Genomic DNA, 20,365 nt, shown 5'->3' on the forward strand with positions numbered 1-20,365 from the left:
TTCATTGCTTGATTTTTGCTTGTGACAAAGTGTCACTCATAGTCAGTGAACGTCACTCATAAATGCACTGAATTTATGAAAATGTCACACATAAGCAATCTAAAACCTTGGCAGCTATACTAAAGTGCCTTGATCCCTCTGGAGTGAAGTAGAGCTCACTCTGGCGCCACCTCGACCTTTGACCCATGGTGTAGATTGTGTTTGTGATGCATCTGATGCACTTCCAGCCTCTGTCATTACCTGCAGCTGTGCTGACCATATCATGCACCTTCCACATAACAACACGTGTCAATGTTAAAGCGCTGCAGCCCCTCCGGGCGCTGTAAAGATAAAAGAAAGAAATAAAACAATCTCTGGGGCAAGCAAAAACAGTGGGTGGTTAGTGTAACTGCTGCGGACATGCGCAGTACAGCCATGGAGAGATAACACATCTGCGCATGCGTAGCACTACCGCGGCCCGAAGAGCTCTGGGCACATGCACTGCGACCGTGAGTGAGTAGTAGACCTACAGTGGGCATGCGCAGAAGAGCCGTCACTTAGGAAGGTACCGTATTTAGCACATGCGCAGTACAACCGTGAGCGACCCAAAACCTGCTGTGGGCATGCGCAGTACAGGTGTAGGAATTAGTATCTGTTTTGCAAACATGCGCAGTAGAGCCGCCGCGGATTTCCATTCCTGCTGTAAACAGGCACCATGAGTGATTAGTGTACCGCGCTGTGCGCGTGCGCAGTGAACGAGTACCTGACCCCGCGCATGTCCTTCGAAAGGTTATCGTGGCCCTGAGCTCCCTCTGGTCTCAGGATCGCTTCAGACTCGGAGCTTTCCCCGCCGGAGATACCCGAGAGGAGAGAGGAGGAGGGACCGAGGAGGTGAGTCTGAGGGAGACCAGGGCCCATCACTGACGTCACTACTGACCCCCAGCCCTGCTGACGTCACTACTGACCCCCACCAGCCCTGCTGACGTCACTACTGACCCCCCACCAGCCCTGCTGACGTCACTACTGACCTCCCAGCCCTGCTGACGTCACTACTGACCCCCACCAGCCCTGCTGACGTCACTACTGACCCCCACCAGCCCTGCTGACGTCACTACTGACCTCCCAGCCCTGCTGACGTCACTACTGACCCCCACCAGCCCTGCTGACGTCACTACTGACCCCCCCCAACCCTGCTGGCGTCACTACTGACCCCCACCAGCCCTGCTGACGTCACTACTGACCCCACCAGCCCTGCTGACGTCACTACTGACCCCCACCAGCCCTGCTGACGTCAATACTGACCCCCACCAGCCATGCTGACGTCACTACTGACCCCCACCATCCGTGCTAACGTCACTACTGACCCCCCAGCCCTGCTGACATCACTACTGACCCCCACCAGCCCTGCTGACGTCACTACTGACCCCCCACCAGCCATGCTGACGTCACTACTGTCCCCCACCATCCGTGCTGACGTCACTACTGACCCCCACCAGCCCTGCTGACGTCACTACTGACCCCCACCATCTGTGCTGACGTCCCTACTGACCCCCACCAGCCCTGCTGGCGTCACTACTGACCTCCCAGCCCTGCTGACGTCACTACAGACCCCCCAGCCCTGCTGACGTCACTACTGTCCCCCACCAGCCCTGCTGGCCCCACTACTGACCCCCCACCAGCCCTGCTGACGTCACTACTGTCCCCCACCATCCGTGCTGACGTCACTACTGACCCCCACCAGCCCTGCTGACGTCACTACTGACCCCCACCATCTGTGCTGACGTCCCTACTGACCCCCACCAGCCCTGCTGGCCCCACTACTGACCCCCGCCAGCCCTGCTGACGTCACCACTGGCCCCCCAGCCCTGCTGACGTCACTACTGACCCCCACCAGCCTTGCTGGCGTCACTACTGTCCCCCACCATCCGTGCTGACGTCACTACTGACCCCCACCAGCCCTGCTGACGTCACTACTGACCCCCACCATCTGTGCTGACGTCCCTACTGACCCCCACCAGCCCTGCTGGCGTCACTACTGACCTCCCAGCCCTGCTGACGTCATTACAGACCCCCCAGCCCTGCTGACGTCACTACTGTCCCCCACCAGCCCTGCTGGCCCCACTACTGACCCCCACCAGCCCTGTTGGCCCCACTACTGACCCCCCACCAGCCCTGCTGACGTCACTACTGTCCCCCACCATCCGTGCTGACGTCACTACTGACCCCCACCAGCCCTGCTGACGTCACTACTGACCCCCACCATCTGTGCTGACGTCCCTACTGACCCCCACCAGCCCTGCTGGCCCCACTACTGACCCCCACCAGCCCTGCTGGCCCCATTACTGACCCCCACCAGCCCTGCTGACGTCACTACTGACCCCCACCAGCCCTGCTGACGTCACCACTGGCCCCCCAGCCCTGCTGACGTCACTACTGACCCCCACCAGCCTTGCTGGCGTCACTACTGTCCCCCACCATCCGTGCTGACGTCACTACTGACCCCCACCAGCCCTGCTGACGTCACTACTGACCCCCACCGTCTGTGCTGACATCCCTACTGACCCCCACCAGCCCTGCTGGCGTCACTACTGACCTCCCAGCCCTGCTGACGTCACTACAGACCCCCCAGCCCTGCTGACGTCACTACTGACCCCCACTAGCCCTGCTGACGTCAATACTGACCCGCACCAGCCCTGCTGCCCATTACTGACCCCCACCAGCCCTGCTGACGCCACTACTGACCCGCACCAGCCCTGGTGACCCCATTACTGACCCCCCCAGCCCTGCTGACCCCACTACTGACCCCCACCAGCCCTGGTGAGGTCACTACTGACCCCCACCAGCCCTGCTAACGTCACTACTGACCCGCACCAGCCCTGCTAACGTCACTACTGACCCCCACCATCCCTCCTGACGTCACTACTGACCCCCACCAGCCCTGCTAACGTCACTACTGACCCCCACCAGCCCTCCTGACATCACCACTGACCTGCACCAGCCCTGCTGCCCCCATTACTGACCCCCACCAGACCTGCTGACCCCACTACTGACCCCCCAGCAGCCCTGCTGACCCACTACTGACCCCCACCAGCCCTGTTGACGTCACTTCTGACCCCCACCAGCCCTCCTGACGTCACTACTGACCCCCCCCAGCCATGCTGACGTCACTACTGACCCCCACCAGCCCTGCTGCCCCCATTACTGATCCCCCGCCCTGCTGACCCCACTACTGACCCTCACCAGCCCTGCTGACCCCACTACTGACCCCACCAGCCCTGCTGACCCCATTACTGACCCCCCACCAGCCCTGCTGACCCCATTACTGACCCCCCAGCCCTGCTGACCCCATTACTGACCCCGCAGGCCTGCTGCCCCATTACTGACCCCCCCAGCCCTGCTGACGTCACCACTGACCCCCACCAGCCCTGCTGACGTCACTACTGACCCCCACCAGCCCTGCTGACCCCACTACTGACCCCCACCAGCCCTGCTGCCCCCGTTACTGACCCCCACCAGCCCTGCTGCCCCTGTTACTGACCCCCCCAGCCCTGCTGACGTCACTACTGAACCCCCAGCCCTGCTAACGTCACTACTGACCCCCACCAGCCCTGTTGGCCCCACTACTGACCCCCCACCAGCCCTGCTGACGTCACTACTGTCCCCCACCATCCGTGCTGACGTCACTACTGACCCCCACCAGCCCTGCTGACGTCACTACTGACCCCCACCATCTGTGCTGACGTCCCTACTGACCCCCACCAGCCCTGCTGGCCCCACTACTGACCCCCACCAGCCCTGCTGGCCCCATTACTGACCCCCACCAGCCCTGCTGACGTCACTACTGACCCCCACCAGCCCTGCTGACGTCACCACTGGCCCCCCAGCCCTGCTGACGTCACTACTGACCCCCACCAGCCTTGCTGGCGTCACTACTGTCCCCCACCATCCGTGCTGACGTCACTACTGACCCCCACCAGCCCTGCTGACGTCACTACTGACCCCCACCGTCTGTGCTGACATCCCTACTGACCCCCACCAGCCCTGCTGGCGTCACTACTGACCTCCCAGCCCTGCTGACGTCACTACAGACCCCCCAGCCCTGCTGACGTCACTACTGACCCCCACTAGCCCTGCTGACGTCAATACTGACCCGCACCAGCCCTGCTGCCCATTACTGACCCCCACCAGCCCTGCTGACGCCACTACTGACCCGCACCAGCCCTGGTGACCCCATTACTGACCCCCCCCAGCCCTGCTGACCCCACTACTGACCCCCACCAGCCCTGGTGAGGTCACTACTGACCCCCACCAGCCCTGCTAACGTCACTACTGACCCGCACCAGCCCTGCTAACGTCACTACTGACCCCCACCATCCCTCCTGACGTCACTACTGACCCCCACCAGCCCTGCTAACGTCACTACTGACCCCCACCAGCCCTCCTGACATCACCACTGACCTGCACCAGCCCTGCTGCCCCCATTACTGACCCCCACCAGACCTGCTGACCCCACTACTGACCCCCCAGCAGCCCTGCTGACCCACTACTGACCCCCACCAGCCCTGTTGACGTCACTTCTGACCCCCACCAGCCCTCCTGACGTCACTACTGACCCCCCCCAGCCATGCTGACGTCACTACTGACCCCCACCAGCCCTGCTGCCCCCATTACTGATCCCCCGCCCTGCTGACCCCACTACTGACCCTCACCAGCCCTGCTGACCCCACTACTGACCCCACCAGCCCTGCTGACCCCATTACTGACCCCCCACCAGCCCTGCTGACCCCATTACTGACCCCCCAGCCCTGCTGACCCCATTACTGACCCCGCAGGCCTGCTGCCCCATTACTGACCCCCCCAGCCCTGCTGACGTCACCACTGACCCCCACCAGCCCTGCTGACGTCACTACTGACCCCCACCAGCCCTGCTGACCCCACTACTGACCCCCACCAGCCCTGCTGCCCCCGTTACTGACCCCCACCAGCCCTGCTGCCCCTGTTACTGACCCCCCCAGCCCTGCTGACGTCACTACTGAACCCCCAGCCCTGCTAACGTCACTACTGACCCGCATAAGCCCTGCTGCCCCCATTACTGACCCCCCCCAGCGCTGCTGAACCCACTACTGACCCCCACCAGCCCTGCTGACCCCACTACTGCCCCCCACCAGCCCTGCTGATGTCACTATTGACCCCCACCAGCCCTGCTGACCCCACTACTGACCCCCACCAGCCCTGCTGACCCCACTACTGACCCCCACCATCCCTGCTGACGTCACCACTGACCCCCCCAGCCCTGCTGACCCCACTACTGACCCCCCAGCCCTGCTGCCCCCATTACTGACCCCCACCAGCCCTGCTGACCCCACTACTGAGCCCCACCAGCCCTGCTGACGTCACTACTGACTCCCACCAGCCCTGCTGCCCCCATTACTGACCCTGACCAGCCCTGCTGACCCCACTACTGACCTCTCACCAGCCCTGCTGCCCCATTACTGACCCCCCAGCGCTGCTGACGTCACTACTGACCCCCACCAGCCCTGCTGACGTCCCTACTGACCCCCGACCAGCCCTGCTGACCCCACTACTGACACCCACCAGCCCTGCTGACCCCACTACTGACCCCCACCAGCCCTGCTGACGTCACTACTGACCCCCACAGCCCTGCTGACCCCATTACTGACACCGACAAGCCCTGCTGACGTCACTACTGACCCCCACCAGCCCTGCTGACATCACTACTGACCCCCAGCAGCCCTGCTGACCCATTACTGACTCCCCCAGGCCTGCTGCCCCATTACTGACCCCCCAGCCCTGCTGACGTCACTACTGACCCCCCACCAGCCCTGCTGACCCCACTACTGACCCCCCACCAGCCCTGCTGCCCCCGTTACTGACCCCCCCAGCCCTGCTGACATCACTACTGACCCCCCCAGCCCTGCTAACGTCACTACTGACCCGCACCAACCCCGCTGCCCCCATTACTGACCCCCCCCAGCCCTGCTGAACCCACTACTGACCCCCACCAGCCCTGCTGATGTCACTACTGACCCCCACCAGCCCTGCTGACCCCACTACTGACCCCCACCATCCCTGCTGATGTCACTACTGACCCCCACCAGCCCTGCTGACGTCACCACTGACCCCCCCAGCCCTGCTGACGTCACTACTGACCCCCAGCCCTGCTGACCCCACTACTGACCCCTCAGCCCTGCTGCCCCCATTACTGACCCCCACCAGCCCTGCTGACCCCATTACTGACCCCCACCAGCCCAGCTGACGTCACTACTGACCCCCACCAGCCCTGCTGCCCCCATTACTGACCCCGACAAGCCCTGCTGACCCCACTACTGACCCCCCACCAGCCCTGCTGACCCCATTACTGACCGCCCCAGCCCTGCTGCCCCATTACTGACCCCCCCAGCGCTGCTGATGTCACTACTGACCCCCACCAGCCCCGCTGACGTCCCTACTGACCCCCGACCAGCCCTGCTGACCCCACTACTGACACTCACCAGCCCTGCTGACCCCACTACTGACCCCCACCAGCCCTGCTGACGTCACTACTGACCCCCACCAGCCCTGCTGACCCCATTACTGACACCGACAAGCCCTGCTGACGTAACTACTGACCCCCACCAGGCCTGCTGACATCACTACTGACCCCCACCAGCCCTGCTGACGTCACTACTGACCCCCACCAGCCCTGCTGACGTCACTACTGACCCCCACCAGCCCTGCTGACGTCACTACTGACCCCCACCAGCCTGCTGACCCCACTACTGACCTCCGAACAGCCCTGCTGCCCCCATTACTGACCCCGACCAGCCCTGCTGACCCCATTACTGACCCCCACCAGCCCTGCTGACCTATTACTGACCCCCACCAGCCCTGCTGACGTCACTACTGACCCGCACCAGCCCTGCTGACCCATTACTGACCCCCACCAGCCCTGCTGACCCCACTACTGACCCCCACCAGCCCTGCTGACCCCATTACTGATCCCCACCAGCCCTGCTGACCCATTACTGACCCCAACCAGCCCTGCTGACCCCACTACTGACCCCCACCAGCCCTGCTGACGTCACTACTGACCCCCACCAGCCCTGCTGACGTCACTTCTGACCCCTACCAGCCCTGGTGACCCCATTACTGACCCCCACCAGCCCTGCTGATGTCACTACTGACCCCCACCAGCCCTGCTGACCCTACTACTGACCCCCGACCAGCCCTGCTGACCCCACTACTGACCCCCACCAGCCATGGTGACGTCACTACTGACACCCCACCAGCCCTGCTGCCCCCATTACTGACCCCCCACCAGCCCTGCTGACCCCACTACTGACCCCCGACAAGCCCTGCTGCCCCCATTACTGACCCCAACCAGCCCTGCTGACCCCATGAATGACCCCCACCAGCCCTGCTGACCCCATTACTGACCCCCACCAGCCCTGCTGACGTCACTACGGACCCCCACCATCTCTGCTGACCCTTTTCTGACCCCCGCCAACCCTGCTGACCCCACTACTGACCCCCCACCAGCCCTGCTGACGTCACTACTGACCCCCACCAGCCCTGCTGATGTCACTACTGACCCCTACCAGCCCTGGTGACCCCATTACTGTCCCCCCACCTGCCCTGCTGACGTCACTACTGACCCCCACCAGCCCTGCTGACCCCACTACTGACCCCCGACCAGCCCTGCTGACCCCACTACTGACCCTCACCAGCCCTGGTGACATCACTACTGACACCCCACCAGCCCTGCTGACCCCATTACTGACCCCCCACCAGCCCTGCTGACCCCACTACTGACCCCCGACCAGCCCTGCTGCCCCCATTACTGACCCGACCAGCCCTGCTGACCCCATTACTGACCCCCACCAGCCCTGCTGACCCCATTACTGACCCCCACCAGCCCTGCTGACCCATTACTGACCCCCACCAGCCCTGCTGTCCTCACTACTGACCCCCACCTGCCCTGCTGACCCCACAACTGACCCCCACCAGCCCTGCTGACCCCATTACTGACCCCGACCAGCCCTGCTGACCACACTACTGACCCCCCACCAGCCTTGCTGACGTCACTACTGACCCCCACCAGCCCTGCTGACCCATTACTGACCCCCACCAGCCCTGCTGACCCCACTACTGACCCCCACCAGCCCTGCTGACGTCACTACTGATCCCCCACCAGCCCTGCTGACATCACTACTGACCCCTACCAGCCCTAGTGACCCCATTACTGACCCCCCACCAGCCCTGATGACATCACTACTGACCCCCACCAGCCCTGCTCACCCCACTACTTACCCCCGACCAGCCCTGCTGACCCCACTTCTGACCCCCACCAGCCCTGGTGACGTCACTACTGACACCCCACCAGCCCTGCTAACGTCACTACTGACCCCCGACCAGCCCTGCTGCCCCCATTACTGACCCCCCAGCCCTGCTGACGACACTACTGACTCCCGACTAGCCCTGGTGACCCCACTACTGACCCCCACCAGCCCTGCTGCCCCCATTACTGACCCCCAGCCCTGCTGACCCCACTACTGACTCCCGACTAGGCCTGGTGACCCCACTACTGACCCCCACCAGCCCTGGTGACGTCACTACTGACACCCACCAGCCCTGCTGCCCCCATTACTGACCCCCAGCCCTGCTGACCCCACTACTGACCCCCGACTAGCCCTGGTGACCCCATTACTGACCCTCACCAGCCCTGCGGGCATTACTTACCCCCACCAGCCCTGCTGCCCCCATTACTGACCCTCACCAGCCCTGCTGACGTCACTACTGACCCCAACCAGCCCTGCTGACGTCACTGCTGACCCCCACCATCCGTGCTGACGTCACTACTGACCCCCAACCAGCCATGCTGACGTCACTACTGACCCCCACCATCTGTGCTGACGTCCCTACTGACCCCCACCAGCCCTGCTGACGTCACTACTGACCCCCGACCAGCCCTGCTGACATCACTACTGACCCCCACCAGCCCTGCTGACGTCACTACTGACCCCCACCATCCGTGCTGACGTCACTACTGACCCCCCACCAGCCATGCTGACGTCACTACTGACCCCCACCATCCGTGCTGACGTCACTACTGACCCCCACCAGCCCTGCTGACGTCACTACTGACCCCTGACCAGCCCTGCTGACGTCACTACTGACCCCCACCAGCCCTGCTGATGTCACTACTGACTCCAACCAGCCCTGCTGACGTCACTGCTGACCCCCACCATCCATGCTGACGTCACTACTGACCCCCCCCACCAGCCCTGCTGACGTCACTACTGACCCCCACCAGCCCTGCTGACGTCACTACTGACCCCCGACCAGCCCTGCTGACGTCACCACTGACCCCAACCAGCCCTGCTGACGTCACTGCTGACCCCCACCAGCCATGCTGATTTCACTACTGACCCCCACCATCCGTGCTGACGTCACTACTGACCCCCGACCAGCCCTGCTGATGTCACTACTGACCCCCGACCAGCCCTGCTGATGTCACTACTGACCCCCACCAGCCCTGCTGACGTCACTACTGACCCCCGACCAGCCCTGCTGACGTCACTACTGACCCTCACCAGCCCTGCTGCCGTCACTACTGACCCCAACCAGCCCTGCTGACGTCACTGCTGACCCCCACCATCCGTGCTGACGTCACTACTGACCCCCCACCAGCCATGCTGACGTCACTACTGACCCCCACCATCCGTGCTGACGTCACTACTGACCCCCACCAGCCCTGCTGACATCATTACTGACCACCGACCAGCCCTGCTGACGTCACTACTGACCCCCACCAGCCCTGCTGACGTCACTACTGACCCCCGACCAGCCCTGCTGACGTCATCACTGACCCCAACCAGCCCTGCTGACGTCACTGCTGACCCCCACCAGCCATGCTGATTTGACTACTGACCCCCACCATCCGTGCTGACGTCACTACTGACCCCCACCAGCCCTGCTGACGTCACTACTGACCCCCGACCAGCCCTGCTGATGTCACTACTGACCCCCACCAGCCCTGCTGATGTCACTACTGACCCCCCAGCCCTGCTGCCCCATTACTGACCCCCACCAGCCCTGCTGACGTCACTACTGACCCCCACCAGCCCTGCTAACGTCACTACTGACCCCCACCAGCCCTCCTGACGTCACTACTGACCCCCACCAGCCATGCCGACGTCACCACTGACCCCCACCAGCCCTGCTGCCCCCATTACTGACCCCCCAGCCCTGCTGACCCCACTACTGACCCCACCAGCCCTGCTGACCCCACTACTGACCCCCCACCAGCCCTGCTGACCCCATTACCTCCCCAGCCCTGCTGCCCCATTACTGACCCCCCCAGCCCTGCTGACGTCACTACTGACCCCCACCAGCCCTGCTGACGTCACTACTGACTCCCACCAGCCCTTTTGACGTCACTACTGACCCCCACCAGCCATGCTGACGTCACTACTGACCCCCACCAGCCCTGCTGCACTCATTACTGACCTCCCCAGCCCTGCTGACCCCATTACTGACCCCCCACCAGCCCTGCTGTGCCCATTACTGACCCCCCACCAGCCCTGCTGCCCCATTACTGACCCCACAAGCCCTGCTGCCCCCATTACTGACCCCGACCAGCCCTGCTGACCCCATTACTGACCCCAACCAGCCCTGCTGCACCCATTACTGACCCCCCACCAGCCATGCTGACATCACTACCGACCCCACCAGCCCTGCTGCCCCATTACTGACCCCCAACGAGCCCTGCTGCCCCAATTCCTGACCCCCACCAGCCCTGCTGCCCCATTACTGACCCCCGACCAGACCTGCTGCCCCCATTACTGACCCCCCACCAGCCCTGCTGCCCCCATTACTGACCCCGCACCATCCCTGCTGCTTAAATGTACAACGTTTTCTGTGAAGACTGTCAAGGAGGGGACACCGCTGCTGTTGATAACATCATCAACCCTTATCGCTATGTTGGGCCTCAATGTGATTGGTTGTTATAGATGTTGAGGAATTCCAAAACTGATGGCTTCTCTTACCCCCTGTCATTCTATGTGCCAATCTGTTGAAGTAGTGAAAAGCATAATATGTGTATGTGTAAAGTCCCCAGCGTTAGACCTGGCATCTTTTGGTGAATCTTTTGATGTGTTTCCCCTGTTTTTTTGCGTTCTGACCTCCTGTTTTTTTTTCTGTTTTTGCTGGTTTAGTGTCTCCGGGCACTTTCTCACTGCTGTCCATTGTTAAAGTGCAAGTGCTCCTATTGTAAATTGTGTAATGGATTGGTGTTTCCATGATTGTCATATTTGATTTACTAGTAAGTCTGTAGTACAGTACAATGTGTGTTCCCAGGGCCTGTAAATCAAATGTTGAGGGTGGGCCTGCAGCACTGATTGTGCCACCCACACCAGCAGCATTTTAAAGGTGTCATAGACCTGCCACTGCAGTGTATGCGCTCAGTTGTGGCTGCCAGATCGACTTGGCAAGGGCACCCTCTTGCCAAGCCCTAACCTTCGCTTTTATTGCATGTAAGGCACCCCTAAGGTAGGTCCAAGGTGCCCCTATGGGCAGGATGCAGTGTATTTGAAAAGTAGTACATGTCCTGGTGTGTGTGACATGTCCAGATGGTGAACTACAGCGTCATTCGTTTCTCACTTTTGAAAGGCTATCTGTCCCATAGGATAGAATGTGGAATACTCTGTAAGATTGTACGAGTATGTTGTATCTTGACTCCCATGTTATGCCTCCCGTCTCTGTGGAATCCTCATGTGATGTCACTTCACAGAATGTTGGGAGTCAAATAGCCACAGCTGGCTGGGCTGAGCAGCATGCTGGCTGCTCCTGGTGGGGTCTCCCTGTGGTCTTGTTCCTATCTGCTTATCATCTTGTAACTATCCTGAAAAAACCCATCTTTAAACTACATGATCACTTGTGGACATGATCATTACAATTTGGCGACGTGGCGACGTGGCGACGATCTTTAAAAGAACCTACATCTGTCACCTCTACAAGGACTTCAAGCAAGTTAAAATACAGAATATCCTGCAACTTAAGTCAAGTTACCCCAACTGGCATCCTGACTCTACCAGTGACTGGGGGTGAATGTTTTGCCATTGTGCAACATTCCGTCCATCATCTTGTGTGTTTTGCTGCCCACCAGTGACCTCCCATCGGTCGCCCACAGCAGTCTGCCAGTTGTTCCTGTTCGTCTGGAGAGCCTACTAACGTCTGCATTGGTGCTGTGCCCTCAGTGAGAGTAAGCCCATAACTCATCAAGTCTTGGCTCATCCTGTGCTGTGCCTTCATCTGAGGGTAAGCCTATCTTTCTTCAAGCCTGCCAACGCATACGTCTTGGTGGTGAGTCTGCCATCATCACGCTTACACACTGTCTGGTGAAGAAGTGTGTCTCTTCAGGTGTGTGTCTGTTTCCACACTTTTGCCCTCAGAGTGGAGAACATGTCTACCAGTGTACCTTAGCGTCAGTGACTTAGCGTTGAGACTGTTTCACTACGACCTCACATGGATGCCTGGGAGTTCTGCATAGAGGTTGTCTACATTGTTCAAGTCTCTGCCGGTTACTGCTGTGTCTACAGAGGTACAGCCTGTACTCGTGTGGCTTCTTAAGTCGTGCTAATTTAGTCTGCCTGAATGTTTCAGCTACACTGTTTGGATAGATCAACCCAATCCTACTATGGCGATTTGGATTCCTTTGAAAACAGAGTCAGCACCATGGAGCCGGTAATAACTGCCACCCTGCTCTTCAAAACTTTGAAGTCAGCGCGCGCTCCTCACCTCTTCGCTTGTACCACCTGTGGAGCCATTCATGACGTTTTCCCTGCTTGGCAGACACCAGTGCTGCTGTTGGATGCCTCACAGCAAGAGCGTGTCTGAAGCCACTCGGCATTCACGTCTACGAGCGTGCCACCATCTTGTGCCTGACTCCATTTTTTTAATGCTGTCTGCCTATTACCTGTTCGTTTCTGGATTAATAAAGTTTGTCCAGTTTTGGGACAATGAGGTATGAAGCGCGTCTTTCCACTGTAAGGGGTTATGACATGACATGTTTTCAACGATGCGCACAATCTCTAGTTGTGGTAATGACTTCTTGTTTTTACAAGTACTAAGTGCTTTGTTGATTCGACACCACTCCTCGCAAGTGAAACCTCACCTTGCATGTGTATTTTCACTTCGCTAGTGAAGCCGCATCTTCACATAACATTTTGTTGAATGCTGTATTTTCATGCGGCCGACGTCTCTTGTAGGTTGCTGCCATCCTCTCTTAACCATCTGCATTTCGACAAGTGGATATGTGCAGTTTGTTTTGGAATAACAACACTGCACTCATGAGCAACACTACATTGGATGCATTTGACCAGCTCTTCACATCACCGGTGAGCGTTAAAGCGTTCAGGGACTCGTTTTTTTTGTTTGTTTTTTTCTAGGTGGCATTCGCAAGTGACAGTTCTTTCGTATTTGTAGCCTTTTTGGTGGAAAACATGTTTTGGAAGAAAATGTGTTTTTTTTAAGCTGTTTTCAATTTTCTTTTTCATAGCTACACTGCCATCTAGTGGCAAGTTGGGAATCACTATTTTGGTAATTCTGTATTTATTTTCTTCGCGTTTAATGTTTCACTGATGGTTCCAATATTCAAATTTTGAAGTGTTTATTCTGTTACACTTTACTGTGATTCATATTTCTCCCGCTCTCATGTGCATACACTTTGACTTTTAGTGTACCTTCGGTGCACAATGTTTTATATCTCATCTGGAAGTGTCACACAGGAGTTTCTAGTCAATTCGTTATTAAACCTTTTTGGCAACTAATGGTTTTACTTCCACTTGCTCACCGCATAGTTTCACATATTCGCACATGTATTGTTTGTTTGGCCTCTTACAGAGGATCTACGCAAGGGTCTCAGTCCCTTCTGCGTTCCTTTTGCATCTCTTTCCTAAGAGATAACTTAATGGGTTCCTATCCATTGTTTTGGGTACTTACCCACACTTTTGGGTTCCTACCCATATTTTAGTCATGGGTTCACACCCATGTGTTAGGGTTCCTACCCAAACCTTCACTTTACATTTGTGCATCGTGTGTTAGCTCCACACCAGTTGTCCATACACGGACACCTCTCTTTTTTGTCCGTTTACCCTATGTAGGGGGTGCACACTTTTGTTCTCCCTCCCTCCTGGGAGCTATGCAAGGGTGTCAGTTCCTGTGCATTATGTTTTGGGTTCCTACCCAGACGCTGTCAGCTTCACTTTTTTTTAAAGGGAGTTATGCAAAGGTTATAGTCCTTATGCATTTACACGGGTTCCCACCCTAATACGTCATGAGTACCTACTCATATGTGGTGTTTAGCACATTTACATTTCTACAGTCCACTGTGTCTGTTTGCTCACATATTTAGCTTATGATTTACTTTTCTGACCGATTTTTATGCTTTTTTTGCTAAATTTTGTCTGTTTTTATTATATTTTATGTTACTACTTTTGCACTGTTATCTTTGGATTTCATATTTGTCTTTGCTTAAGGATAATGGTGTTTAGATGGGGAACCTTTAGTTTTCCATATCTTTCTTGCTTGTTTCTTCTTTTCCGTTTTCTTACTAAAGTCTTTTTCTCGTGTCTCTTGTGGACTCTGAGCTTTTCTGTCCCTTTCTGACGTGTTTTCTCTATCTCCGTTCGTCGCAGCCTGTAGTCCTGTGTTCTGTTAATTTTCTATTTTCCAGCTCCATTCATTCCTGCTCTGGCCAGTGGGTGTGCTTTGGAGTTGTGTGTTGTACTTTCTTTCCTCCTTTTCTCTTACGTTGCTGCTTCTTTTCTTCTTCTCTGGTGTGAAAAAAGGGAGGATGGTTCATATGTTTGGTTTCCTTTCTTTTGTGTTTCTTGTTATCTCTCGCTGCTTTTCTTTTATGGGTTTTCTCTCGACTTCATTCTTGTTGCTCTTCTTTTGGTGTTTTACAGTTCTGTTTGCTCTATTTCTCCTCTTTCTCATTTCTTCTCTTTTGTTCTTTCTCTGTTGTTTTTTTTATTAAGGACAAAGGGGGATATGTTGTATCTTGACTCCCATGTTATGCCTCCCGTCTCTGTGGAATCCTCATGTGATGTCACTTCACAGAATGTTGGGAGTCAAATAGCCACAGTTGGCTGGGCTGAGCAGCATGCTGGCTGCTCCTGGTGGGGTCTCCCTGTGGTCTTGTTCCTATCTACTTATCATCTTGTAACTAGTCTGAAATAAACCATCTTTAAACTACATGATCACTAATGGACATGATCGTTACAGAGTATATCTTCCCATTGGGACAAAATCGAGAAAGGGAGTTTGTATGACTGCACTCAGAATATAAAAATGCATCTTTTAGTAAAGATGAGTTTTATGCTCTAATATCACTATTAGAAAGTAGGTATTTTCTTGCTTAGCCATCCTGTGTGCCTCTGCTGAGTTTGTGGTTTGACTGTCTGGCTTTGGAGTGACAAGGGCTGGGGGTGTGCATTCTCTTCAGACAGCCACTGGGGGGGTCGAAGTGTGTCCTGCCTTCAATGGATGAGTCAGGGCTCGGCTGAATAGACCTGGGCTGCATTTAGTGTAGTGTAAGGAGATTTCCCTGCACCTGAAAGGTCCTGGTCTTCCTTGGACAATCCTGTCTCCACCTCCTGCCAGGAAGCCGGGCCAGGGAGAACAGAACTGGTATGGGCTGGGCCCAGACACTCTCTGCCAAGGGAACAAAGAGGAACTGAGTATAAATATTGGGGCCCACACCCCAGAACTTTAGAATTCGCTGGAATCAAGGAACCTGCAAAGAAGAAGAGCTGGAAGAACTGCAGGAGTAGTTCGCAATCTGGGGGTTAGCTTCAATGAGAAGCTTAACCTGGAATCACTTGTAAATAAAGTAGTTAGACATTGTTACATGCTCATCAGAGGACTACATAAGGTACTACCACTGCTGCCGCCTCAGGTCAGAGGCTTAGTGGTTAGGAGTGTTGTTCTCAGCCGCCTGGATTATTGTAATGCTTTGCTACTGGAGTCTCCGTGTTATTTGATCTCGCGGCTCCAGAGTATCCAGGCGGCAGCAGCAAAACTTGTTCTTATGAGAACGCGCAGGTCTTCTACTTCTCAAGCCTTGGCTGACCTGCATTGGCTCCCAGTGAGACAAAGGATATTGTTCAAGTCCTTGAGCATTGCCTTTAGAGGGCTTCACGGGCTTGGATCCAAACCGCTTCAGGCTAGGTTCGGATGGTATGTACCAGCACGTAGTCTGCGCTCTTCAGCAGCTAATCTTGCAATCATTCCAAGGAGTAAGAGATCTACAATGGGGGGGATGAGCTTTTGGCGTAGCAGCAGCTCGCTTATGGAATAGCCTCCCCCCGGAATTGAGGCAAATACAGGATCTGCTGCTGTTTCGAAAGAAAATCAAGACCTGGCTTTTTCCCAGAGTTTAACCAGCCGGGCGGTCAGTTTTCTGCAGTTGCGTTTCTATCTTTAGTCCACTGTGTCACAGCGCCAGGATGCCTGTAGGGTTACAGAGCGCTTTACAAATGCAAATACATACATACACTGCCCAGACACTGTAAACACTCCCGCCAGACAACAGATAGCACTGCCCAAACACTGTAAATATCACCCTGAGACAACAGTAACACTGCCCAGACACTGTAAACACTACGCTCATGGGTAACACTCCCCAGACAATGTAAACTGTACCCTCAGACAAGTAGCACTGCCCAACACTGCAAACACTGTTTTGCCTCTATAAAAGTGAATTGGGGGCGTGGCCAAGATGACGGACGGGTAGGACGCGCTTTTAGATGGCTCCGTGCCGCCGCATAAATAAGCATATAATTCGAGCCCGCCGGTCCCCAGTAGGATGCCCTGGGTGTAAATACCAGCTCCTTAGAGAAGGTGGTACAAGCGGATCCTTGCGGAAGTAGCATAGAACCCTGGGCGTGAAAGAACGAAAGGCTAAAAGGACCGGCGGTCTCTGGACCGGGACCTGTGGCTTATAGTACACTGACGTCCACCAAAAGAGTGATGATCCTCCATGGGTAGAGCTGCGTGGACCGCGTAGACAGGGGTGCTGCTTGATCCCCCTCCCCCAGAGGCTGTGTGGACAACCTGGACTGGTGAGGAGAACAGAGCTTGCGGACTGCACCACGGCCCTGGAGCACAGAGTGGGAGAACTCCGGAGGGGGCAGGTGTCCCGGTGAACAATAGGGATCAAGGGCTTTTGGCCCATCTCTCGCTCTGCAGGGCCAAATCGAATAATTGGCACGAAGATAGCTGTTGCCCCCAGCCTCGACGCCATGGCAGGGAACAGGAACACAATAGAGCGCTCGCTTAAAGACATGTTCGGAAAGGCAGGCAGTTCTGGGATGGAAGATAAGGCTACAAGACAAGGGCCTGAGGCTCGGCTAGACGCAGATGACGGAGAGGGTCCGATCACTAAGGCATTCCTTGAAACACTGTTCTCACTACATGCAGACCTGCAGATGATGAACACCGAAATAGCATCGTAAAACCGAGAGGTGACACGCGAGGTGGCCGAGGTGGGTGAGAAAGTAGCCAAGCTTGAAGACAGGGAGTCGGGCCGGGGGGAGCTGGTCTCGTGGCTTCAAAAAGGGGGGCTATGGCTAAAAGACCTTTAGGATCACAACTAGGACCTGGAGAACAGATCCAGGAGGAACAATATAAGAATTAGAGGTTTGCCATCCAAACGCTGAGGGCTCCAACCTACGCAAGTTTGTCACGGACCTCCTATGACATGTCTCCGGACTTACTGAAACCTCTGCACTACAGCTAGACCGGGTTCACAGTGTGGGAGCTGAACGCCTGGGGAAAGGTCCCCCGGCCGATATACTGGTTTGCGTTCACGATTTTTAGATCAAATAGGACATTCTTAGAAAAGCCGGAGACTCCTACTGGTCCACTTCAAAGGCCATTCCCTAACCTTTTACCAGGATCTCTCCAGGATCACCTTGCAGAAATGTAGGGCGTTCCGCCCCATAACAGAACACCTACGGAAGGAAAATACCCTATGCATGGGGCCACTCTTTCCGCATCATCTTCAAGTATGAATTATCTCTCTATCAGATTAGATCACTCAGGGAAGCCTGTGCCCTTCTGCACATCACCACACAGGATGATTCTGAGGAGCAGCCCGCCCCTCCTAAACGTATACGAACCGCATTTGCAGAGGGTAACGAGCAACCACTGCGGGCCCGCCCTCGACTTGGCCACCATTAGTAAAAAAGAGACAGGCGGTGCTACAGGTCCTATCGGCGGAATCCACCCTTTCAACTGCATCATGAGCTGAAGACGAACCTGCTCCCTGGGGTACGGAGGGACTTGCGAGGCATTGAAGGAGGTGGTTTGAGGGGCTGTTAGTAGGATGCTCCCAGTACTGTACCATCCATGTCTCGCTCAGAGGTCCCACACAGGATCTCTTGGAGGGTGGTCCTCTGGAACAGTCCTCCCTTGGCTGTAGTCTCCTAATACGGACTCGTGGGTCTTGACAGACTTTTGTCTCCTGTTGATTTCTGCAGTATATCCTTTTGTTGGTTATGTGTTCTTTCTATCTTCTTTCACTTCTTCTCCTCCGCACCAGCCAAGTCTCCAGAAGGGCTCCAAGAGTTCTACGAACTATGGCGCACCATCACTACCTCGCAGACGTGACGAGGACGAAGTGAAGAAGCTGCATAGGGGCTTCCTAAACTCGTGCAATGCATAATATACGTTTGGTGAGCCTCAATGTTCGAGACCTCAATAGTCCAGTAAAGTGCAAAGCAATTTTATCTTATCTAGAACACTCTGGGGAGGACATATGCGTATTGCAAGAAACCCACTTACTTGTCAAGGATACCCACCGCATGCGCTCACCCAGGTTTCCCAGACCATACTCGACCACTGACACAACTAAAAAAAATGGGGTTGCCATACTGCTTGCCCAGAGCTTCCATGGAATGGTCACTGATGTGATAGCTGAACACAAGGACAGAGTATTATGGATTAGGCTCCAGTGAGGTCATAAACGGTTAACAGTGGCATCTATTTATGCACCAAACGAACACCAGGAACGCTTCTTGATTACCTACCTTACACAAGTCTTAGCCATGAGAGACCAGGAGTTGGTGATAGTGTGGGGACCTGAACCTGGTAATGAATACAGACTTAGATTGCTCTGGGCATCACGCTACACAAGCTGGGACCCTCACGCAGACTGGACATCAATGGCGTATGAATAGCGTCCTTAATGATATGTGGAGTCAGACACACCCCTCCGCCAAAGACTACACATATTTCTCTGCGGCCCATAGATCCTATGCCCCTATTGATCATTTTCTCAGCCCAGATGCACTATAGGGATGCGTAGCTGAAGCAACAATTGAATCCCGTTCCCTCTCTGATCATGCCCTGATCTCGCTGAACCTAGGTGCCTCTCAACCATGCCCGTCACGATGGCTTCTTCGTGACGCCATGCTTCACTCCGACCAGATAACTAAAGCTATTTGTAAGGCAATCAAAGACTATCTCACCACCAATGACCGAGACTAGATTCGCCCGTCGTCCTTGTGGGAAGCATTAAAACTAGTTATACGAGGGGAATTAATAGCCACATCAGCAAGCGAAAACAAGCTACGGAAGGAACAGAGGAAGCAAATAGAGGCATCAGTAGCAGAACTAGAATCCATACACAAACTCACCGGTGCCCCATGCTTCTAGAGGGTATTGGAGAAGAAACGCTTCATTCTCCACCGATTGGACTTAGATAGAGCGGAATATGCCTTAGTGCATCTACGGCACAAATTCTTCCTTAACGGAAATCCTTCTGGCGGCATGCTAGCCCATAAGCTACGCCAAAGAGAGGTTACCGGAATGATACCGGCAATCGAAGACCCGTCCGGGACTCTAGTATACGCAAAATTGCAGAAACTTTCCGAGTCTTTTACACCAAACTTAGTGCGGTGGAAGCCTCTACACATGGAGATGTAGCTAGTTATCTCCATGGTGCGCAGCTGGATGCGCTGCCTACTGATACTGCATCTCACATCGATCGCCCTTTCCAGGTTTACAAGGTAGTGACAGCAATAGCCAGTCTCTAAACCTATAAGTCCTCGAGCCTGGATGGCTTTACCCCCCTGTTCAATAACAAATTCTGTCAGACACTAGCCCCTGTTCTGATACAGCTTTTAACTCATTTATTGATACCGGAGCACTCCCTGATTCCCTCTCGGAGGCCTCCATCTCAGTATCACAAAACCATCAGAAGATCCGGTTGAATGTGCCTCCTATCTGCCAATCTCATTGCTCAACGTCGACGCCAAATATATTCACGGGCATTCTGGCTGCCCTCATTCATCCATTCATGGCTGGTCTCATTGACCCA

The 20,365-nt window shown here is 55.7% G+C and overlaps 1 protein-coding gene across 2 annotated transcripts in view; it reads left to right on the forward strand.

Annotated features, from left to right (window-relative positions):
• The first annotated feature begins 732 nt into the window (after positions 1 to 732).
• LOC144807663 (uncharacterized) overlaps positions 733 to 20,365 on the forward strand; it is a 42,841-nt gene continuing 23,208 nt past the window's right edge. For both annotated transcript variants that reach the window (XM_078673295.1, XM_078673294.1), the window contains exon 1: positions 733 to 870. The gene's annotated coding sequence lies outside the window, so the exon portion shown is untranslated. The remainder of the gene's footprint in view (positions 871 to 20,365) is intronic.

Source organism: Lissotriton helveticus, chromosome 1_2 (assembly GCF_964261635.1).
Source record: "Lissotriton helveticus chromosome 1_2, aLisHel1.1, whole genome shotgun sequence".
NCBI lineage: Eukaryota > Metazoa > Chordata > Amphibia > Caudata > Salamandridae > Lissotriton > Lissotriton helveticus.